This window comes from Petaurus breviceps, unplaced genomic scaffold (genome assembly GCF_028583685.1).
Source record: "Petaurus breviceps papuanus isolate PSGF00001 unplaced genomic scaffold, PetGlider_PUasm1.0 90823, whole genome shotgun sequence".
Lineage (NCBI taxonomy): Eukaryota > Metazoa > Chordata > Mammalia > Diprotodontia > Petauridae > Petaurus > Petaurus breviceps.
The window spans coordinates 6014830-6027277 of record NW_027187352.1 but is presented as its reverse complement, the minus strand read 5'-3'; the positions used below and the strand labels follow the sequence as shown (position 1 = coordinate 6027277).

General features: G+C 39.3%; 1 non-coding gene across 1 annotated transcript; it reads left to right on the top strand.

The window, feature by feature from the left end:
- Nucleotides 1–10981: 10981 nt before the first annotated feature.
- Nucleotides 10982–11088, top strand: LOC138148421 (U6 spliceosomal RNA). The gene has a single exon (XR_011165056.1). It is a non-coding gene; the product is annotated as a U6 spliceosomal RNA (small nuclear RNA).
- Nucleotides 11089–12448: the final 1360 nt, after the last annotated feature.

Below are 12448 nucleotides of genomic sequence, written 5' to 3'. Positions count from 1 at the left end.
CACACACACACACACACACACACACACACACACACACACACACACACCTCATCCTGCCTTCAAGGAGCTTACAGAGTATGGGGAGATACAGTACATTCTCAAGTATGAAAACACAAAGTACACACAAAATAATGGCGCTAATGGCAAGGAGGAGAAGGATTCAGCAAAGCCCTGTCTCAGGAAGTGGCACCTGAGCTGGGCTTTGAAGGAACCCAGTGAGTTTCGCAAACTCCCAGAGGCAGGTGCTGGAATGTTAGGCATGCGGGAGAGTGAGCAGGTGGCTTTGCCTGGAATGGAGAGCGTGTGCAGGGGAATGATGGGGAAGGAGGCCGGACGGGCAGATGGCACTGGGCTACTGAGGAGAAGAATGGAATTCTTTTGGGGGGAACATTGGCTGAGTTGGGGTTCAGGGTTAATGTTCCTTATTATCTGATTGATCTGATTAATGTTTCCTATGATCTGATTCATACTACAGATTCCTTTAAATGACAGTCTGAGGATTTTGCATTTTATCCTGGAGGATGGGGAGCCATCAGAGGTCTTTGAACAAAGTAGCGACATAGTCAGACCTGTATGTCTTAGGCCCAGGGATTAGCAAACTATGGCCCACGGGAAAATCTAGACTGCCACCAGCTACAAGCTAAGAATGTTGGGTTGCTTTTTTTTAATATCTTTTTAAATAATTGAAAATAAAATAACAACAGAAGAATATTTCATGGTGCTTGACAGAGTGATTAGCACAATGCCTGACATACAGTAGGTACTTAATAAATGTTTATTGATTAAATGTTTATGGACTTGAAAATTATATGGAATTCTAATTTCAGAGTCCATAAAAAATTGAAAACAAAAAAAAATTTGAAAAACAGTCAAGCTCATCCCTTTAGGTATTGTTTATGGCTGCTTTGGGGCTACAAGGGCAGAGACCTTTGGTAACACTCTCATAACTTTTCACTCTGACTCAATACAACTTCTACAAAACACAGTGAAGTAATTATAACTTGTGTACATTCTCATACAGTAACTTTTTTTTATTATCAGTGCACCCTCACTATGTAAAAAAAAAAAAAAGAGAGAGAGAGATAAAAAGAGCTTTTCTGAGCTCAAGGCCAAGATTGACATTTTTCTGAATGAGAAGAACCATTCTCAACCACTCTGATTAAACCTGAATAGCTTTGGAAATTTGCTTTCCTACAGACTTAATAATATTTCTTAATGAATCTGACTAAAATCACAAGATTCAACAGCACTTACATATGAAAAATATAATGGATATATTTTCTGAGCTTAAACTACAGTTCTAGCAGCATTTTTTTGGACCTCAATATATGGGCAAACAAAATTTCCACATTTCAGAGTCCATTTAACTATGCAATTAAGGAACTTCCGCCTAACCTCACAATTGGAAGTGATTAATCTTAAAGGTAATGGCTTGCTAAAAGGCAAATATCAATGGAAGAAACTTACAGAATTCTGTAATGACTTCCAAGCTATGCATATGCTCAATTAAAATTACATGTTCATGGATTGATATCAGTATTTGACAGTACCCTTCTGTATGAGGAGACATTTTCAAAGATGAAATACATACAATCTCATTAAAGATCTGCATTAACAAATGAATATTAGTAACTAATTTTGATAATAGTAAACACTAATTCTAAACTCCCATTAAGCAAAATGTTATCCCCCTCAAATTCCATTCTTCTCACTAATAGAGCAATATTACAAAAAATTATACTCAATATATTTTTAATTTTATCAAACATTTGTAGGAATTTATTTTCTTTTTTTGATAGATACATAATATCCTCAATTTTGTCTGTTGACCCACAAAGCCTGAAATATTTACTACCTGTCCCTTTACAGAAAAAGTTTACTGATCCCTGTTTAAGGACTGTCAATCTGGCAATTATGGAGTGAATAAATTAAAAAGGTTAAGAGTAGAGAAACCAATTAAGAGGCTATTACAATAAACCAGGAGAGGGATGATTGAGAACCTAGACTAGGGGGGTGGTTGTTATTGGAGAGAAGGGGACAGATATAAGAGAGATCATGTATTAGAATAAATAAATCATATGAGATTGCTTGCTGCCTTAGAGAACGGAAAAGGAAGAGAGAAAAATTTGGAACTCAAAATTTTACAAAAAGAACGTTGAAAACTATCTTTACATGTAATTGCAAAAAAAAAAATACTATGAAGAAAAAAAGAGTAAGACAACAAATCATTGGATTTCAGAAGTGAGAGGAAAGGAGGAGTCAAAGTTGATCCATTGCTGATCTGGGTACCTGAAAAGGTAGTGATACCCTCAACAGAAATCAGGAAATATGGAGGAGGGATAACTTTGGGGGGAAATATGAGATTCATCTTGGATATGCTGAGTTTGAGAAAAGATTGGAGGGAAAAGTTGGTTATTATCAGAGGAAGAAATCTGGGCATAATGAGGTGGAAGACCAAGGGTCTGTCCCAGTTTCTTTTTTCTTCTCCCCTGTATACTGTCACCAGATGATCTCATTAGCTTCCATAGATTTAATGGTCATCTCTGTGCAGATGACTCCAGATGTATATATCCAGCCCTAATCTCTCTCCTGAGCTCTAGACCAGCATCACCAACTGCCTATTGGACATTTCAAAATGGATGCCCCCTAGGACTCTCAAAGGCAACATGTCCAAAGAGCATGCATTCTCTTACAAATCTTCCCTGTTAAGGTCACCCCTACCCTCCCAGTCACTCAGGCTCACAACCTTAGTGTCATTCTCAGTTGACTCCTTCCTTTCACTTTCCCCAAATGTTCATATGATTTGCCAAAGTTTGCCATCTACCTCCACAGTATCTCTCAGATACGTCTCCTCTTCACTCACACAGCCACTGCTGCATTTCAGGCTCTCAGCATCTCTCATCTGGATTGCTTCCATAGCCTCCTAATTGGTCTCTCTACCTTACATCTCTTCCCTACTCTAGTCCATCTTCCACACAACTGCCAAAATCATTTTTCCAAAGCACATGTCTCTGAAAATTTACCTGTCAGATTTATGGATAAGGGACAAATTTGTGACCAAATAAGAGACAGAAAAGATCATGGAAAGTAAAATAGATAATTTTTATTACATTAAATTTTAAAAGTTTGTGCACAAACAAAACCAAGGCAGCCAAGATTGAAAGGAAAACAGGGAACTGGGGTGGGAGGTGGGGGATTTTACATCAATTTCTCTGATAAAGGCCTCATTTCTGAAATATATAGAGAACAGAGTCAATTTGTAGGAATACAAGTCATTCCCCAATTGAAAAATGGTTAAAGGAATAGGAAAACAGGAAAATTTCAGAAGATATAAAAGCTATCTATAATCATACAAAAATGCTATAAGTCACTATTGATTAGAGATATATAAATTAAAACAACTCTGAGGTACCACATCAAATTTATCATATTTGATAATATGACAGAAAAATAAAATGACAAATGTAGGGGATTTGGAAAAATTGGGACACTAATGTATTGTTGGTGGAGTTGTGAACTGACCCAACCATTCTGAAAAGTAATTTATAGCCCAAGGGGCTATAAAACTGTGCATACCCTTTGATCCAGTAATGCCATTTTTAGGACTGTTTCCCAAATAGAACAAAGAAAAAGGAAAAGGACCTATATGTACAAAAATTTTATAGCAGCTCTTTTTATGGTGGCTAAGAATTGGAAACTGAGGGGATGTCCGTCAATGGGTGAATAGCTGAAAAAACTCTGGTATATTGACTGTGATAGAATGTTACTGTATTATGAGAAATAACAAGCAGGGTGGTTTCAGAAAAATCTGGGATGACTCGTATGAACCAATGCAAAGTGCTCCCTGTAATGGTAATAGGAATTTGAAGATCTTCCCCATCCCTTAAGAAGCCTAAGGGAATTTGAAGACTTTCCCTGCTTTAAAAATACACTCTACCCCCTAATAGGCTGAATGTAATCACATGGAGCTAGAGGTGGGAGGAGTTTGATGAAGGGTGAAACAGAACCCCCAGGAAGCTGAGAGTCAGAGCAAGCTAGACTGGAGGGAAGAAAGCACACATCTGAGGGAGACAGATAGGCTTGTGAGTAAATATTGGTTGATGGGAAGGTTAAAGGATACTGTGGCTCTCTGTGCTGCTGTGGCTTATTAACTTCTTTGCAACTATGATGGAATCAGCTTACTGGTTTTGGGATTTGGTTTTCTGGTGTATGAATAAATGTTTTGCTTCTGTCTTATATATGGAGAGTCTATTATATTTTGTGATTGAGCACTGTGCAAGTATATTTATAGTCACCATTGGTGCTGTGAATAATGCATTGGTGCTACACTCTCTTAAACCTAGAAAATTCTCCCTCCTGACCACTGCCTCCAATGTCCTTCATATCTTAATTCAGCTCCCATTTTCTGCAGATCTTTCTCAATTCCCATCCCCTGTAAGTGCCATCCCTCTGAAATTACCTTAATATATATGTTTATATATACACACAGATGCTATATATACACACTTACAAGACATATATATGTCTTTTATGTACATTTTTCTACATGTTGTCTCTTCCATTAGTATGTAAACTCCTTGAGGGCAGGAACTGTATTTTTAACTCCCTTTGGTTTCTCCAGTGCTTACACAGTGCTTGGTACATAGTAAGCACTTAATAAATGCTTTTTGATTGGTCTGAAAAGGAGGCTGGGGACTAGGAAGATTAGAGGTCAAGTGAGATGGGAGAAGACATACAGAATCAGAGAATTTCAGAGTTGGAAGGGAGCTCAGAGGCAATCTCATTCAATATATACCTGAAAAAGAATTATCACTATAATGTACCCCACAAGTGACCATTCCTTCTTTGCCTGAAATAAGCAGCAGTAATGAGGGCCCCAAAGGCAACCCCTTTCAGTTTTTTGGAATCTCCATTTATTAAGAACTTGTGATTTTTATACCAAGCCTAAACTTTCCTCTTTGCAATCTCTGCTTATTGGTCCTAATTCTTCCTTCTGAGGTCAAAAATAAATAAAAATGTATTAAGCACTTACGTGTGTGCTAGACAGGGGGCTAAGTGCTGGAGATACAAAGGCAAAAAACAATCCTTGCCTGCAAGGAGTTAATAATAGAAGGGAGAGACAACATGCAAATAACTATGTACAAATAAGCTACATACAGAATAAACTGGAAATAGCCAACCGAGGAAAGGCACTAATGGGGTAGGGAACCTGTGGCCTTGAGGCCACACGAGGCCTTCTAGATCCTTAAGTGTGACTTTTTGACTGAATTGTTCTGTAAAATTTTGATTCAGTCAAAAGGTCGAACTTTAAGCTCCAGAAGGCCACAAGGCCTCAGGGCCACAGGTTCCCCACCCTTGAATTAGAATTAAGATAGGTTGGTAAAGGTGGAAACTTAGCTGGGATTTATGGAAGTCTGGAGGCCAAGGATGAGGAGGTGAGCATTCCAGAGGAACACTCTGTAGAGGAAACCAGTGAAAATGCCTGGAATTGGGAGATGGAAGCTCTTGTCTGAGGAACCACAGGGAAACCAGTGTCACTGGCCTGAAAACTGAGTGGTAGGGGTGGCATAAGCGTAAGAAGTCTGGAAAGGTAGGGGGTGGGGAGTGGGGGCAGCAGTATAGGTTACAAAGGGCTTTGAATGCCAGAGGATTGGGGGCTGAACTAAATTACCAGTTTACTAAGTAAAAAAAAGGGTGATACGGTCCAATCTCACTTCTACAGGATGAAAAGTTGAAGACACCTACAATGGACTCCCTGAGTCCTCTCTTCTTGTTAAACATCCAAGGTTTCTTCAACTTGCCTTGGACTCAAGGCCCTTCAGCCTTCTGGCTGTCCTTTGGACATTCTCCAGCTTACCAATGTCTTTCCTAAACCGTGGTGCCCAGTCTTGACCACGAGCTCTAACCTCTTAATGTAACTCAAGAGCTCATCAGATGCTTTTGGTGGTGGGTCACCATACCTTGTGACTTGTCTCCAGTTCTCAGTTCACTAAAACTCTTTCAGATGAACTAACTTTCCATTCGCATCTTTTATTTGGGCCACCAATTTTGTGAACCCAAATGTAGGACTTTACATTTATCTCTATAATTATCACCGTATTATATCCAACCCAACGTCCTCTAGCTCAGTCAGATCCTTCCTGATGCTTACCTGTCATCCACAGCAGTTAACTATATCTCCCAATCAATCAACACTTATTAAACACCTATCATATGCCAGACACTAAGCTAAGCCCTAGAGATACAAAAGGAGGCAAAAAACAGTCCTTGCCTGTCCTCAAAGAGCTCACAATCCGATGGAGCTGTATGTTATCTACAAATGGGCTAAACGTACCACCTATACCTCCATCAAAGGTATTAGATGAATATGTCAAACAGCAAAGGGCTAAGAGCAGGTCAGGGAAAGAAAATAAATCTGGTCTGATGTCCCCTGGCCCCCCGACATGAGGAGCTGTGAGTGACCCCTACCCTAGGGGAGATGTCATCTTCATATCCTGACAGTACAATTTCAGAGACCGATCTATACCTGCCTTGTCCTTGGCTCTGTAGGGGCAGAGGTCGTGGAGGAAGAGGAAGCATTCCACTGGAGACTCCCTGCTAAGTTAATATAAAATCATTTATAATTACTCTTCAAGTCTAGCTATTCAACCAGTTTTGAAGCTGGTTGCATTATTGTCTCTTTTCTACAAGAAATTCAACATGAAAGTATTTTAAAAAAAAAGTATTTAGCTCAGCTAAAATCTAGATGAATTAAATCTGCAGTGTTACCCTAACCTACAAGCTTAGTAATTATCAAAAAAGAAGTTAGTTTGTCATGACTTTTGTCTGAAAAATCCATGCTGGCTCTTTGTGATCACTGCTTTCTTTTCTAGATGTTAACTAGTTATCTCTTTACTAAGACATTTTTTTCCCAAGAATTGAAATCAAACTCATTGTCTTATAATGTACAGGATCTATGGTCTTCCATCTTTCTAATACCATTCTTCCATTGCCCAAGGAAGGCTAGAAGCTGGGAGAAAGGTGAGGTTAAGACCAAAGGTGTAAGGCTGGGGATAGGGGGTGTAAACTGGGTTATTTATCATTCATCAGGAAGCTCACCCTTACCAATGGCATTACCTATAATCTCTGACTGGCATTTAAAGTACTTTGTAGTTTGACTCCTTCCTATTTTTTTCAATCTTTTTCTCCATTATTCCCCTCCATAATTCATTCTGCTCATTTTCAATCACAGTGTCAAGGGAAGGGAGCCCTGACAAATCCTCAGAAATCAAAATGAAGATCAAGGTAACCATCTGAATTAGATCTTGGATCAGCTATTAACTCACCAGAACACATTCCTTTCTCTCTCTGTGCCTCAGCTTCCCTATCTATGAAATGAAGAGGTTGTGCTAGATAGTATCTAGGCTCCTTTTCAGCTCTAACATCCTAAAATCCTATTATCCCAAAATAATAAATCTTGAATTAAGTTATGACGCTGTGATTCTATCATCCCAAGTTGTTAAGATTCTATGATTCTTTGATTCTAGTATTCCAAAATTCTAGGACCCCTTCAAACAAAAGGAGGGGAGAGAAAGAAAAGATTCCCAAATAAAGTTTCTTCAACTAAGATTTAATGAGACAGTTTGTTAAATAGGAATTGATCAAAAACACATTTGAGCTGAGTTGTGTTTCGGATTCCCATCTATTACAGCCGTTAAGAGTCAAACAATCGCTGTTCTTAATAAATAACTGGCATCATATTAAGATTCCACGAGCGGGTTTGAAGTTTCACCTCCTATCGTCACTATGAAAGTTACCAAAGAAAAATAAATCTGGTCTGAGGTCCCCTGGCATGAGGAGCTATGAGTGACTTTTACTGGGGCAGGGGGGCCCAGGGGAAGGTGCCATCTTCATATCATGACAGTTTGGTTTGAGGGCCCAGTGTGTAGTACCCAGCCCTGTACTGGGCTCTAGGGATGAAGTGGGAGTGGGAGGAGAAGCATGGAATGATATACAGGACTGACTGGAGCCAAAACTGTGAAATCATTGAATTTGGTCTTTGCAATCTCATGATACTCCCTTCCCTTCCAAGAAAAAGAAGGAAGGTGATACTCCCTCTAGCCTTTGCCTTGCTCAAGGCCCCAAAGTAGGGGACTGGGTTCAGTTCTGAATGCTACATAGTTACACTAAAGTGCATCCAGAGGAGAGTAGACAGGATAGTAAGAGGACCTGAGACCACATGATAAAAGGGTAATTTTTGTGTCAGAGACTCCCTCCTGACATTAAGGCATTGAGTATATTTTGAGTAATTTGTCACTTCTCTGGTTAATTGCCTTCATCCAGATGATCTGGGAACTTTAGTATCTGACACACCTCCCTCAGGTATAGTCACCAGCTCCCCTTACAAGCACCTGGACTAACAAAACTCAAATCATGAACAGGTTTACTTAGGGGTAAAGAGAAACAAGTAAGATTTATATTAAACCTGTAGAAAAATAGTGGTGTAAGTCAGTGATCAATTTGTACAGAGACTTGTATGGTCTCAGACATTTACAGTATTGTAAATAGTAGTACTTAGTTGGTGCAGTGGATAGAATGCTGACATGAAGTTAGAAAGAGCTGAGTTCAAATCATACCTCATAGCTGTGGATATTCTCACCCTGCAATATGAGATCACACTCCCACCCCTTCCATTGGTGAATTTCTCCTGAGGCTCCAGGTCAGTCAACATTTATTCCCTTCCTGCCTCTGATTCTGACTTCTGAACTTCAAAATCATGCCCCATTCCCACCCCATGCTAAATTATCTCAACAACCCACCCCACCCCACACACACCCACACATACATTGATTTTTAGCTCTTTTTGTTTCCTGTCTTCCTTAGTTAGAATGTAAGCTCCTTGAGGGTAAAGACTACCTTTTTTTTTAAATTCCATTTGTATTTCTAGAGCTTAGCACAGTATCTGGCACGTTCTAAGTGCCTGTTAAATGCTTGTTTCTTTCCTTATTTCTTACCTTCCTTCCTTCCTATCCTTGGGCAAGTCACTTAATCTATCTCATCTGTAAAATGGGAATAATAATAATAATAACAGCACTTGCCTCACAGGGTTTTCATGAGGAGCAAATTAGATAATATAGATCAAGTACTTTGCAAACTTTAAAGTATTCTAAAAACACTAGGTACTCCTCTTCCTCCCCCCCCTCCTCCTCCTCCTCCCCCTCTCCTTCCTCCTCCTCCTCCTCCTCCTTTCCTGGGTAAGGTCCTAGAAGGAGCCACATCCGGGACTCTCCACCATGCCCTGGTTCCCCCAGCTGTCTCCAGATTCCCTTGGACTGTTAGTAGCTCATGCCCCCAAAAACTCCAAAAACTTTTGCTGGCTAGCACGCTACATGGACTTGGTCTACAATTCCCATCTTTTGCAGTTCTCCCCAGATACCAGCAGATGGCAGTCATCTCCCTTCCCAAGGGACCACCTCTCTCCATCTCCAAAATGCCTGAAAGCCTGTGTCATAGCTCAAAAACAAGCTCCTGCTTTTCCTATTTCTGAAGGCTTCTCTTCTATTCCATTTCTCAAAGTCTGAGGCCTCAAACAAAAAAAGGTTTCCTAGGGTTCATGAACACACCTCAGAAATACATCTTTGCCATTCCATTGTAGACTCGGGGCAGTAGTGTGTTGGTAAAGATTTAACAACCAGCTCCCCAGGGAGGAAACCACACGTGCATGACATGATTTTAAATTTTAATTTTACATTGACATTTTCTATATCACTTTCTTCAATTTATGCAATCAATAAAACAAGACATGATACCCTGATTGCAGTGCTTGCTAATTCCCAAGCTGTGAATGCTCATACTGAAAATTTAACAATTGGCTCTTGCAAAAAGGGATTTGAATTGTCTCCAGCACACCTCTGGATCAGGGGTGATTTTTTAAAACTGCAACAGTTATTTCTTAAATATTAGACAGGCCACCTTGTGGTGGTGGTGAGGTGGGGGTGCTAAATTGCTAAAGAAGGCAGAATTGAGAGAGACAGAGAGACAGAGACAGAGAGAGAGACAGAGAGAGAGACAGACACAGAGAGACAGACATAGAGAGAGAAGAAGAGGAAAGGAGAGGAGAAGGGAAGGGAGGGGAGGGGAGGAAAGGAGAGAGGCAGCAGCAGTAGAAGATGGATTGTTTACAGGATACTGATTCTAAGCTTCATAGCAACTGGAGTCTTTTATTGTCCCTGGTTCATCACATGCTTATTGAGAGAATCCAGTGGGAGGTGACTGAATTATGCCTAGTCAGAGAAACCCCTGGAATGATGGCGGGGAATTTACTTCACCCTTTGCTTCTCCCTTCTGATTTATGGCTGCATGTGATGGGTGGCATAGCTCATTACTAAGTATTTCTCTGCTAGTTCGACTTTTGCTCCATGGTTATATTTTTAATGATGATTTTCTACTTAAAAGATAATTTAAATTCATCTTGAAAATTTAATTAAAATATATACCCTGGTGTGTGTGTGTGTATGTGTGTGTGTGTGTTTAGAGGGGGAGGAGGACTGTAGAAATTTTATTATGTAGAAATGATTATAATAAATTCAAGTGTCTAAAAAAAAATCTCTTTTCTGGCCTAGTGATCAAAACAATTGCCTGGGGGCTCAGAGCTTTATAAAATGCATTTGTAATCTATGTTTTTAAACTTTCTAACTTTGTAGAGAAGAGAAGCCATGTGAAGGCAGTGCTCTCATCCTAGATTAAAACCTTCACAAGCTAATCTTATTTTCTCCAGGTAGATGGATCACTCTGCATCTGAGGCCTTTGGGTTTTCTATAACCCCATGATCAGCAGAGAGAGGGGAGAGAACAGAAGCAAAAATCTTAACAGAAAGTCAGGCATGGAGCTGGGCCCAGTGGGTAGAGAAAGGCATGGTCAGAGACAATTAATTTCACACTATCTCCTAAAGAGAGTAGAGGGGAAAGTGTTCCTGATATAAACTGTCCTCCTATACTGCCCAGTGCTAACATCAGCAGCACATAAACTAAAATTGTAATGAGAGAGGAGAGATTAGCATGGCCCTCACTCAAGGATGACACATAAATTCATGAAGGATTCCATATTTTATCTGTTGGATAGGGAAAAGTGAAAATAGGAAGAATTCACCAATCATCTGCTGAAAAGATTCTGAAAAAGGAAAGTCCTAAAAATGTCATATTAAAAATCAGAGCATTTACATTAAGGAAAATCTATCATAAGTAGCCAAAAAGAAAGAGTTCAAATACCAAAGAATCATAGTCAGGATCATGCAAGATCCTGGTTGCTTTTACCATAAAGAAGATGAGAACTTGGAATACAATATCCCAAAAGGTAAAAGTTATAGACTTACAAAGAAGAACAATTTACCCTGCAAATCTAAGTATAATCCTCATTTAGAGGGCAAGGGGGCAGGGGGAGGAATGAACCCTTAGTAGAATAAAGGACTTTGAAGCTTAATAGAAATTTTGAAATGCAAACACAGTAGACTCAAGAGAAATACAGAAAGGTAGTTTCATTTGAGAATTGGACGGGCTGTATGCTGATGTTGTACTAATATTCTAATAAGGAAGTTTCTGCAGAACCCAAATGCCTTCAAAGGTCAATGAGGAAATTGAATTTAAAAAGATTTTTAAAACCCACAGAAAACAGAATAATGTATTAATCTTGTCATGAGTAGTATTTTTTTTAAGAAGGAACAGAGGGGCACCTAGGTGGCACAGTGAATAGAGCACCAGTCCTGGAGTTAGGAGGACCTGAGTTCAAATCCTGCCTCAGACACTTGACATACTTACTAGATGTGTGCCCTTGGGCAAGTCACTTAACTCCAATTGCTTTGCTTTCCCCCCTCCAAAAAATTTTTTTAAAAAAACAAGGAACAGAAAAGTGAGGCTAAAAGGAATACACAAGTGTAGAAAAGAAGGGGAAAGTCATGGAATCGGTTATTTCTTATCATTGGAATACATGAGAATAAGAGTATATGAACATTAAAAAAAATGGAGGAGTGGGTATCAAATGACTCTTATTTTTACCTGAACTGGACAAATGAGTAATGAACAAAAACCTATAGAGTTTGATGTGGAAATACATCAAATTCAACCAGCAAATATGGAGAGGGAGAAGGGGAGAGGCAGCATGATACCAAGGAAGGAATAGTCATAAGAAAAGGAAACTTCCTGATTCTGAAAGGGGCATTAAGAAAATTAAAGGCAAAGAACTGGGCGCTAAGGTGGTGCCCATCCACTGGGCAATGCCTAAACAAATTTTGGTATATGAATGTAATGGAATATTATTGCTCTGTAACAAATGACACAATAAATTATTTTAGAGAATCCTGGAAAGAATGAACTGATGTAGCGTGAAATGAATGGAACTGGATGAACAATTTTACCAATACAGCAACGATGTGAAGAAAAGCAACTTTAAAAGAACTTAATAACTCTAATCAAGG